The 12,500-nt window shown below is 45.0% G+C and overlaps 1 long non-coding RNA gene across 1 annotated transcript in view; it reads right to left on the bottom strand.

The window, feature by feature from the left end:
* Positions 1 to 12,500, bottom strand: part of LOC121843943 — a 25,860-nt gene that overhangs the window by 6,443 nt on the left and 6,917 nt on the right. Inside the window, exons 2-3 of the long non-coding RNA XR_006081807.1 lie at positions 2,943 to 3,035; positions 105 to 182 (exon numbers count right to left, since the gene is read on the bottom strand). This is a non-coding gene — a long non-coding RNA (uncharacterized LOC121843943). The remainder of the gene's footprint in view (positions 1 to 104; positions 183 to 2,942; positions 3,036 to 12,500) is intronic.

Raw genomic sequence — 12,500 nt, 5'->3', positions numbered from 1 at the left:
CACTTCCTTCCTCAGAGAAGAGATCCTTCTTTCACTTCCTCACACAGAAGAGATCCTCCAGAACACCTCCTCAGTCAGTGTGTGATCTGTTCACTAATACGTACATTGTTCTTCTGTAGGATCTGCAGCGCTCTATTGACATTGTTTAGTGAGTGGACGCGTGTGAATCCTCTCTCCTTCACCTGCAGAACACACACACACAGAGAAGAAGAGATCCTTCAGAACACACACACACACAGAGAAGAGATCCTTCAGAACACACACACACAGAGAAGAGATCCTTCAGAACACACACACACACAGAGAAGAGATCCTTCAGAACACACACACACAGAGAGAGATCCTTCAGAACACACACACACACAGAGAAGAGATCCTTCAGAACACACACACACAGAGAAGAGATCCTTCAGAACACACACACACAGAGAAGAGATCCTTCAGAGAAGAGATCCTTCAGAACACACACACACACAGAGAAGAGATCCTTCAGAACACACACACACACAGAGAAGAGATCCTTCAGAACACACACACACACAGAGAAGAGATCCTTCAGAACACACACACACAGAACACACACACACACAGAAGAGATCCTTCAGAACACACACACACAGAGAAGAGATCCTTCAGAACACACACACACAGACAGAGAAGAGATCCTTCAGAACACACACACACAGAAGAGATCCTTCAGAACACACAGAAGAGATCCTTCAGAACACACACACACACACAGAAGAGATCCTTCAGAACACACACACACAGAAGAGATCCTTCAGAACACACACACACAGAAGAGAAGAGATCCTTCAGAACACACACACAGAAAGAGATCCTTCAGAACACACACACACACACAGAAGAGATCCTTCAGAACACACACACACAGAAGAGAAGAGATCCTTCAGAACACACACACACAGAAGAGATCCTTCAGAACACACACACACAGAAGAGAAGAGATCCTTCAGAACACACACACACACACAAGAGATCCTTCAGAACACACACACACAGAAGAGATCCTTCAGAACACACACACACAGAAGAGATCCTTCAGAACACACACACAGAACACACACACACACAGAAGAGATCCTTCAGAACACACACACACAGAAGAGAAGAAGAGATCCTTCAGAACACACACACACAGAACACACACACAGAAGAGATCCTTCAGAACACACACACACACACACACACACACAAGAGATCCTTCAGAACACACACACACAGAAGAGATCCTTCAGAACACACACACACAGAAGAGAAGAGATCCTTCAGAACACACACACACACAGAAGAGAAGAGATCCTTCAGAACACACACACACACACAAGAAGAGATCCTTCAGAACACACACACACAGAAAGATCCTTCAGAACACACACACACAGAAGAGAAGAGATCCTTCAGAACACACACACACACACACAGAAGAGATCCTTCAGAACACACACACACACAGAACACACACACACAGAAGAGAAGAGATCCTTCAGAACACACACACACACACAGAAGAGATCCTTCAGAACACACACACACAGAAGAGATCCTTCAGAACACACACACACAGAAGAGAAGAGATCCTTCAGAACACACACACACAGAAGAGATCCTTCAGAACACACACACACAGAAGAGATCCTTCAGAACACACACACACAGAAGAGATCCTTCAGAACACACACACACAGAAGAGATCCTTCAGAACACACACACACAGAAGAGATCCTTCAGAACACACACACACAGAAGAGATCCTTCAGAACACACACACACAGAAGAGATCCTTCAGAACACACACACACAGAAGAGATCCTTCAGAACACACACACACAGAAGAGATCCTTCAGAACACACACACACAGAAGAGATCCTTCAGAACACACACACACAGAACAGAAGAGATCCTTCAGAACACACACACACAGAAGAGATCCTTCAGAACACACACACAGAAGAGATCCTTCAGAACACACACACACACAGAAGAGATCCTTCAGAACACACACACACACAGAAGAGATCCTTCAGAACACACACACACACAGAAGAGATCCTTCAGAACACACTGAGGCTTTATTTACTGAACATGATGTTAAAGACCTTGCTCAGGGCCTTTGCTGAAAGAGGTTTATATTACAATAAAAGCTATTGTATAAAGTTTAGGACAAAGATAGAGGAGGAGGAGAAGAAATGCAAGGAGAAAGACAACAGGTTGGTATAATAGGTGAGGAGATAAGTGGGGTTAGGAGGTAAGGAGGCGAGGAGGCGAGGAGATAAGTGGGGTCAAGAGGATAAGGAAGTGAGGAGATAGGTGAGGTTAGGAGGATAAGGAGGTGAGGTGCGGGAGATACATGGGGCTAGGAGGATAAGGAGGTGAGGAGATGAGGGAGATACATGGGGCTAGGAGGATAAGGAGGTGAGGAGATGAGGAGGTGAAGGAGATACATGGGGCTAGGAGGATAAGGAGGTGAGGAGTTGAGGAGGTGAGGGAGATACATGGGGCTAGGAGGATAAGGAGGTGAGGTGGTGAGGTGAGGGGGATACATGGGGCTAGGAGGATAAGGAGGTGAGGAGTTGAGGAGGTGAGGGAGATACATGGGGCTAGGAGGATAAGGAGGTGAGGTGGTGAGGTGAGGGGGATACATGGGGCTAGGAGGATAAGGAGGTGAGGAGTTGAGGAGGTGAGGGAGATACATGGGGCTAGGAGGATAAGGAGGTGAGGTGGTGAGGTGAGGGGGATACATGGGGCTAGGAGGATAAGGAGGTGAGGTGGTGAGGGAGGTACATGGGGCTAGGAGGATAAGGAGGTGAGGAGATGAGGAGGTGCGGGAGATACATGGGGCTAGGAGGATAAGGAGGTGAGGAGGTGAATGGGGTTAGGAGGATGGTAAGTCCAGGAGGATAATGATGACATTACTGACCAGCTCGTGACCTGCCAGTCCCTCCAGCAGCTCCAGCAGGCGACGGCCATCACACAGGTCGGTGAAGAGGTCCTGGATGGGGGGCTTCCCTGCCTGAGGAAACAGGGCACAACACATCACTACAGGATACACAGGAACAATGTCAGTTCAAATCCTGAGCAGAGCAAGACAAATGGGAGATGTGCTGGTTTTTCTGGTTTCAGACCCTAGGTACCATAATATCCTGTCGTTGTGCCTTTGAGCAAGGTCAACCCATCATGACACTCCGACAGACATATCTCCAATACTAACACTGAGAGACGACATATCTCCAATACTAACACTGAGAGAAGACATATCTCCAAACTGACACAGAGAGAAGACATATCTCCAAACTGACACAGAGGGGACATAGCTCCAATACTAACACTGAGAGAAGACACATCTCCAATACTAACACTGAGAGACATATCTCCAATACTAACACTGAGAGAAGACATATCTCCAAACTGACACAGAGGGGACATAGCTCCAATACTAACACTGAGAGAAGACACATCTCCAATACTAACACTGAGAGACATATCTCCAATACTAACACAGAGAGATATATATCCGATACTAACACTGAGAGACATATCGCCAATACTGACACAGAGAGACAAATCTCCAATAGTAACACAGAGACATATCTCCAATACTAACACAGAAAGATATATATCCGATACTAACACTGAGAGACATATCTCCAATACTGACACTGAGAGACCTATCTCCAATACTGACACTGAGAGAAGACATATCTCCAATACTGACACAGAGAGACATATCTCCAACACTAACACAGAGAGACATATCTCCAAAACTAACACAGAGAGACATATCTCCAATACTAACACAGAGAGACATATCTCCAATACTAACACAGAGAGATATATATCCGATACTGACACAGAGAGACAAATCTCCAATACTGACACAGAGAGACAAATCCCCAATACTGACACAGAGAGACAAATCCCCAAGACTAACACAGAGAGAAGATGTAGCTACAGTCAGTTATCTAATCTAGTATGAAGGGTGTACTGGTGGTATCTATATAGGAGCAGGTTAACCTCTGAAGTCCTGCTCTGTGATAAATGTCTTCTGCTGCAGACTTCATAATAACTTCCAGGTCGTTGTTTAATGCAACGCAAATCCAAATGAAAAGACAGAAACATCATGTTTTTCCTGCAACATCATCTTTCACTTCGCAAGTATTCCCAGTCAGAGGGTAAAGTACGTCTGTCTCCTAAATAGCATCCTCTTCCCTATATAGTGCACTAGTTTTGACTACAGTGCTATGGGCCCTGGTCAAAAGTAGTGCACTATATAGGGAATAGCGTGCCATTTGGAATGCATGCTGTGATGTCATTAATATAAGTGTTCCCTCATCTCCATGCCTATAATCTACACTGTACTGCTACAGATGTAGGGTCTTTCATTTGACCTGTATTGTCACAGCTAAATTATCCTGCAGCAACAGGATTTGAATGTTTAGTCCATAATGTTGCTTGATGGAGGTGAGGCTGTTAATATGACCGTGTGTTGGTGTAGGTTTCCAGTAAATTTATGTCAATCACAAAGCTCATCTGTATTCCCTGCGATGCAGTAAAATTCTCAACAACAAAAGAGAGATCAAATTAAGATTATACATCTGTACTTATCATGTCTGCTAAAACTGCCAAGTTTATGTTTCTGCTCTGGTTTGGAATCACATCCAAACTGAATATTACTTCACTGTCTGAAACAGTAGCGATACTGTGTGATTCAGTGTGGATTTCAGGCTAGCGCTGTTCAATTCTACAGTTCACAGTTCTCTTCGTGGCTCTGTCTGTCTGTCTGTCTGCCTGCCTGCCTGTCTGTCTGTCTGTCTGTCTGTCTGTCTGTCTGTCTGTCTGTCTGTCTGTCTGTCTGTCTGTCTGTCTGTCTGTCTGTCTGTCTGCCTGTCTGTCTGCCTGCTGTGCCTGCCTGCCTGCCTGTCTGCCTGCCTGCCTGCCTGCCTGCCTGCTGTCTGCCTCTGCCTGCCTGCCTCTGCCTGTCTGTCTGTCTGTCTGTCTGTCTGTCTGTCTGTCTGTCTGTCTGTCTGTCTGCCTGCCTGCCTGCCTGCTGTCTGTCTGTCTGTCTGTCTGTCTGTCTGTCTGTCTGTCTCCTGCCTGCCTGCCTGCCTGTCTGTCTGTCTGTCTGTCTGTCTGTCTCCATCCCTCTTGCCCCTCTCCACATCCCTCCCTCCTCTGCCTCTCCCTCTCTCTCTCTACCTCCCTCCATCTCCTCCTCTGCCTCTCCCCCCTCCCTCCCTCCCTCCCTCTCTGCCTCTCCCCCTCTCCCTCCCTCCCTCCTCTGCCTCTCCCCTCTCTCTCTAACTCCCTCCCTCCTCTGCCTCTCCCCCTCTCTCTCTCCCTCCCTCCTCTGCCTCTCCTTCTCTCTCTACCTCCCTCCCTCTCTACCTCCCTCCATCTCTCCTCTGCCTCTCCCTCCCTCCCTCCTCTGCCTCTCCACATCTCTCGCTCCCTCCTTCCCAGTCTGTTTGTTTATGTTAGGATTATCTCTGGGGAGGCTGTCCACTGTCCACGGCCCTTGGGTTGGGACGCTGGCTTTAACCCTTTGCAGTAGTGTGGCTCCCTCCCTCCCCCTCCCTCCCTCCCTCCCTCCCTCCCTCCCTCCCTCCCTCCCTCCCTCCCTCCCTCCCTCCCTCCCCCTCCCTCCCTCCCTCCCTCCCTCCCCCCCCCTCCCCCTCCCTCCCTCCCTCCCTCCCTCCCTTCCTTTCTCCCCTCCCTCCCTCCCTACTTCCCTCCCTCCCTCCCTTTCTACTTCCCTCCCTCCCTCCCTTCCAGTTTGTTTTTTATGTTAGGATTATCTCTAGGCAGTCTGTCCACGGCCGTGCCCTTGGGTTGGCACGTTGGCTTTACCCCTTTGAGCCCGACCCCCTCCTGCCCCCTAGTGTGTGTGTGTGTGTGTGTGTGTGTGTGTGTGTGGGTGTGTGTGTGTGTGTGTGTGTGTGTGTGTGTGTCGCCCCATACCTCTTCCAGTGACTCAATAAAGGCCTCGGTCTCCAGACAGACCACAATGCCTTGGGGGCGGCGAATTGATTTCCTTAGAAAAGATGAGCCTATTGCCACATCTGAACTCTGACAAAAACAGGGAGAGTGGGAGGGGACTGTTAATGAGGTTTGGAGAGAATGGACACCATGTTTTCTCTCTTTCTCTCTCTCTGTCATCCACTCTCTCTGTCATCCACTCTCTCTGTCATCCACTCTCTGTCTTCCACTCTCTGTCTTCCACTCTCTCTGTCATCCACTCTCTCTGTCATCCACTCTCTCTGTCATCCACTCTCTGTCTTCCACTCTCTGTCTTCCACTCTCTCTGTCATCCACTCTCTCTGTCATCCACTCTCTGTCTTCCACTCTCTGTCTTCCACTCTCTCTGTCTTCCACTCTCTCTGTCATCCACTCTCTCTGTCATCCACTCTCTCTGTCATCCACTCTCTGTCTTCCACTCTCTGTCTTCCACTCTCTCTGTCATCCACTCTCTCTGTCATCCACTCTCTCTGTCTTCCACTCTCTGTCATCCACTCTCTCTGTCTTCCACTCTCTCTGTCATCCACTCTCTCTGTCTTCCACTCTCTCTGTCATCCACTCTCTCTGTCTTCCACTCTCTCTGTCTTCCACTCTCTATGTCATCCACTCTCTCTGTCTTCCACTCTCTCTGTCATCCACTCTCTATGTCTTCCACTCTCTCTGTCATCCACTTTCTGTCATCCACTCTCTGTCTTCCACTCTCTGTCTTCCACTCTCTCTGTCATCCACTCTCTCTGTAATCCACTCTCTGTCATCCACTCTTTGTCTTCCACTCTCTGTCTTCCACTCTCTGTCATCCACTCTTTGTCTTCCACTCTCTGTCTTCCACTCTCTGTCATCCACTCGCTCTGTCTTCCACTCTCTCTGTCTTCCACTCTCTCTGTCATCCACTCTCTGTCTTCCACTCTCTGTCATCCACTCTCTCTCTCATCCACTCTCTCTGTCTTCCACTCTCTGTCATCCACTGTCTCCACTCTCTCTGTCTTCCACTCTCTGTCATCCACTCTCTGTCTTCCACTCTCTCTGTCATCCACTCTCTGTCATCCACTCTCTCTTCTGTCTTCCACTCTCTCTGTCTTCCACTCTCTATGTCATCCACTCTCTCTGTCTTCCACTCTCTCTGTCATCCACTCTCTATGTCTTCCACTCTCTCTGTCATCCACTTTCTGTCATCCACTCTCTGTCTTCCACTCTCTCTGTCATCCACTCTCTCTGTCTTCCACTCTCTGTCATCCACTCTCTGTCTTCCACTCTCTGTCTTCCACTCTCTGTCATCCACTCTTTGTCTTCCACTCTCTGTCTTCCACTCTCTGTCATCCACTCTTTGTCTTCCACTCTCTGTCATCCACTCTCTCTGTCTTCCACTCTCTGTCATCCACTCTCTCTGTCTTCCACTCTCTGTCATCCACTCTCTCTGTCATCCACTCTCTCTGTCTTCCACTCTCTCTGTCTTCCACTCTCTATGTCATCCACTCTCTCTGTCTTCCACTCTCTCTGTCATCCACTCTCTATGTCTTCCACTCTCTCTGTCATCCACTTTCTGTCATCCACTCTCTGTCTTCCACTCTCTCTGTCATCCACTCTCTCTGTAATCCACTCTCTGTCATCCACTCTTTCATCCACTCTCTTCCCACTCTCTGTCTTCCACTCTCTGTCATCCACTCTCTGTCTTCCATCCACTCTCTGTCTTCCACTCTCTGTCTTCCACTCTCTCTGTCATCCACTCTGTCTCCACTCTCTGTCATCCACTCTCTGTCATCCACTCTCTTGTCTTCCACTCTCTGTCTTCCACTCTCTGTCTTCCACTCTCTGTCTTCCACTCTCTCCACTCTCTGTCTTCCACTCTCTGTCTTCCACTCTCTCTGTCATCCACTCTTTGTCTTCCACTCTCTGTCTTCCACTCTCTCTGTCATCCACTCTCTCTGTCTTCCACTCTCTGTCATCCACTCTTTGTCTTCCACTCTCTGTCATCCACTCTCTCTGTCTTCCACTCTCTCTGTCATCCACTCTCTCTGTCATCCACTCTCTGTCTTCCACTCTCTCTGTCTTCCACTCTCTGTCTTCTACTCTCTCTGTCATCCACTCTCTGTCTTCCACTCTCTGTCTTCTACTCTCTCTGTCATCCACTCTCTGTCTTCCACTCTCTCTGTCATCTACTCTCTGTCTTCCACTCTCTTTGTCTTCCACTCTCTGTCATCCACTCTCTCTGTCATCCACTCTCTGTCTTCCACTCTCTCTGTCATCTACTCTCTGTCTTCCACTCTCTTTGTCTTCCACTCTCTGTCATCCACTCTCTCTGTCATCAACTCTCTGTCTTCCACTCTCTCTGTCATCCACTCTCTGTCTTCCACTCTCTCTGTCATCCACTCTCTCTGTCATCCACTCTCTGTCTTCCACTCTCTGTCATCCACTCTCTCTCTCTTCCACTCTCTCTCTTCCACTCTCTCTCTCTTCCACTCTCTCTGTCATCCACTCTCTCTCTGTCCCTTTCTCTCTGCTTCCACTCTCTGTCTCACAGCAATCTATACTACACACACTGCAATCTATATTACATACACACACTGCAATCGATATTACATACACACTGCAATCTATATTACATACACACACTGCAATCTATATTACATACACACTGCAATCAATATAACATACACACACTGCAATCTATATTATACACAGACACTGCAATCTATATTACACACACACTGCAATCTATATTACATACACACTGCAATCTATATTACATACACACTGCAATCTATATTACATACACACTGCAATCTATATTACATACACACTGCAATCTATATTATACACACACTGCAATCTATATTACATACACACTGCAATCTATATTACATACACTGCAATCTATATTACATACAAACTGCATTCTATATTACACACAAACTGCATTCTATATTACACACACTGCAATCTATATTACATACACACTGCAATCTATATTACATTCACACTGCAATCTATATTACATACACACTGCAATCTATATTACATACACACTGCAATCTATATTATACACACACTGCAATCTATATTATACACACACTGCAATCTATATTACACACACACTGCAATCTATATTATACACACACTGCAATCTATATTACATACACACACTGCAATCTATATTACATACACACTGCAATCTATATTACATACACACACTGCAATCTATATTACATACACACTGCAATCAATATAACATACACACACTGCAATCTATATTATACACAGACACTGCAATCTATATTATACACACACTGCAATCTATATTATACACACACTGCAATCTATATTACATACACACTGCAATCTATATTACACACACTGCAATCTATATTACACACACTGTGATCTATATTACACACACACACTGCAATCTACATTAAACACACATACTGCAATCTATATTACATACACACTGTAATCTATATTACACACACACTGCAATCTATATTACACACACACACTGCAATCTATATTACACACACACTGCAATTTACAGTCGTGGCTAAAAGTTTTGAGAATGACACAAATATAAATTTTCACAAAGTCTGCTGCCTCAGTTTGTATGATGGCAATTTGCATATACTCCAGAATGTTATGAAGAGTGATCAGATGAATTGCAATTAATTCCAAAGTCCCTTTTTGCCATGCAAATGAACTGAATCCCCAAAAACCATTTCCACTGCATTTCAGCCCTGCCACAAAAGGACCAGCTGACATCATGTCAGTTATTCTCTCGTTAACACAGGTGTGAGTGTTGACGAGGACAAGGCTGGAGATCACTCTGTCATGCTGATTGAGTTCTAATAACAGACTGGAAGCTTCAAAACGACGGTGGGTCTTGGAATCATTGTTCTTCCTCTGTCACGCGCCAGGACCGTCTCCTAAAGTTGATTCAGGTGCGGGATCGGGGCACCACCAGTACAGAGCTGCTCGGGAATGGCAGCAGGCAGGTGTGAGTGCATCTGCACACACAGTGAGGCGAAGGCATTTGGAGGATGGCCTGGTGTCAAGAAGGGCAGCAAGGAAGCCACTTCTCTCCAGGAAAAACGTCAGGGACAGACTGATATTCTGCAAAAGGTACAGGGATTGGACTGCTGAGGACTGGGGTAAAGTCATTTTCTCTGATGAATCCCCTTTCCGTTTGTTTGGGGCATCCGGAAAAAAGCTTGTCCGGAGAAGACAAGGTGAGCGCTACCATCAGTCCTGTGTCATGCCAACAGTAAAGCATCCTGAGACCATTCATGTTAGGGGTTGCTTCTCAGCCAAGGGAGTGGGCTCACTCACAATTGGAGCACCTTGCCATAAGGCCAAAGTGATAACTAAGTGGCTCAGGGAACAAAACATCAATATTTTGGGTCCATGGCCAGGAAACTCCCCAGACCTTAATCCCATTGAGAACTTGTGGTCAATCCTCAACAAAAACCCACAAATTCTGACAAACTCCAAGCATTGATTATGCAAGAATGGGCTGCCATCAGTCAGGATGTGGCCCAGAAGTTAATTGACAGCATGCCAGGGCGGATTGCAGAGGTCTTGAAAAAGAAGGGTCAACACTGCAAATATTGACTCTTTGCATCAACTTCATGTAATTGTCAATAAAAGCCTTTGGCACTTATGAAATGCTTGTAATTATACTTCAGTTTTCCATAGTAACATCTGACAAAAATATCTAAAGACTGAAGCAGCAAACTTTGTGGAAATTAATATTTGTGTCATTTTCAAAACTTTTGGCCACGACTGTATATTACATACACACTGTAATCTATATTACATACACACTGCAATCTATATCACATACACACTGCAATCTATATCACATACACACTGCAATCTATATTACATACACACTGCAATCTATATTACATACACACTGCAATCTATATCACATACACACTGCAATCTATATTACATACACACTGCAATCTATATTACATACACACTGCAATCTATATTACATACACACTGCAATCTATATTACATACACACTGCAATCTATATTACACACACACTGCAATCTATATTACATACACACTGCAATCTATATTACACACACTGCAATCTATATTACACACACTGCAATCTATATTACACACACTGCAATCTATATTACATACACACTGCAATCTATATTACATACACACTGCAATCTATATTACACACACTGCACTGCATCTATATTACACACACTGCAATCTATATTACATACACACACTGCATCTATATACACACACACTGCAATCTATATTATATACACACTGCAATCTATATTATACACACACTGCAATCTATATTACATACACACTGCAATCTATATTACATACACACTGCAATCTATATTACACACACACTGCAATCTATATTACACACACTGCAATCTATATTACACACACTGCAATCTATATTACATACACACTGCAATCTATATTACATACACACTGCAATCTATATTACACACACTGCAATCTATATTACACACACTGAAATCTACATTACATACACACACAGCAATCTATATTACACACACACTGCAAACTATATTATACACACACTGCAATCTATATTACACACTAGAGGTCGACCGATTATGATTTTTTTTTTTCAAACCCGATACCGATACCGATTATTGGAGGGCCAAAAAAGCCGACACCGATTAATTTACCTTTTTTTTATATTTATATGTAATAATGACAATTACAACAATACTGAATGAACACTTATTTTAATATAATATAATACATCAATAAAATCAATTTAGACTCAAATAAATAATGAAACATGTTCAATTTGGTTTAAATAATGCAAAAACAAGGTGTTGGAGAAGAAAGTAAAAGTGCAATATGTGCCATGTGAAAAAGCTAACATTTAAGTTCCTTGCTCAGAACATGAGAACATATGAAAGCTGGTGGTTCCTTTTAACATGAGTCTTCAATATTCCCAGGTAAGAAGTTTTAAGTTGTAGTTATTATAGGAATTACAGGACTATTTCTCTCTATACCATTTGTATTTCATTAACCTTTGACTATTAGATGTTCTTATAGGCACTTTAGTATTGCCAGTGTTTCCGTCCCTCTCCTACCTCCTCCCTGGGCTTGAACCAGCAACACAACGACAACAGCCACCATTGAAGCAGCGTTACCCATGCAGAGCAAGGGAAACAACCACTCCAAGGCTCAGAGCGAGTGACGTTTGAAACACTATTAGCGCTCGCTAACTAGCTAGCTATTTCACTTCGGTTACACCAGCCTCATGTCGGGAGTTGATAGGCTTGAAGTCATAAACAGCGCAATGCTTGACGCACAACGAAGAGCTGCTGGCAAAACGCAAAGAATGTGCTGTTTTAATGAATGGGGCGGCAGGGTAGCCTAGTGGTTAGAGCATTGGACTAGCAGCCGTAAAGGTTGCAAGTTCAAATCCCCGAGCTGACAAGGTA

Source organism: Oncorhynchus tshawytscha, unplaced genomic scaffold (assembly GCF_018296145.1).
Source record: "Oncorhynchus tshawytscha isolate Ot180627B unplaced genomic scaffold, Otsh_v2.0 Un_contig_424_pilon_pilon, whole genome shotgun sequence".
In the NCBI taxonomy this organism is placed as follows: Eukaryota; Metazoa; Chordata; class Actinopteri; order Salmoniformes; family Salmonidae; genus Oncorhynchus; species Oncorhynchus tshawytscha.
The sequence above is the reverse complement of the archived record's forward strand: the minus strand, read 5'-3'. Positions and strand labels throughout refer to the sequence as shown.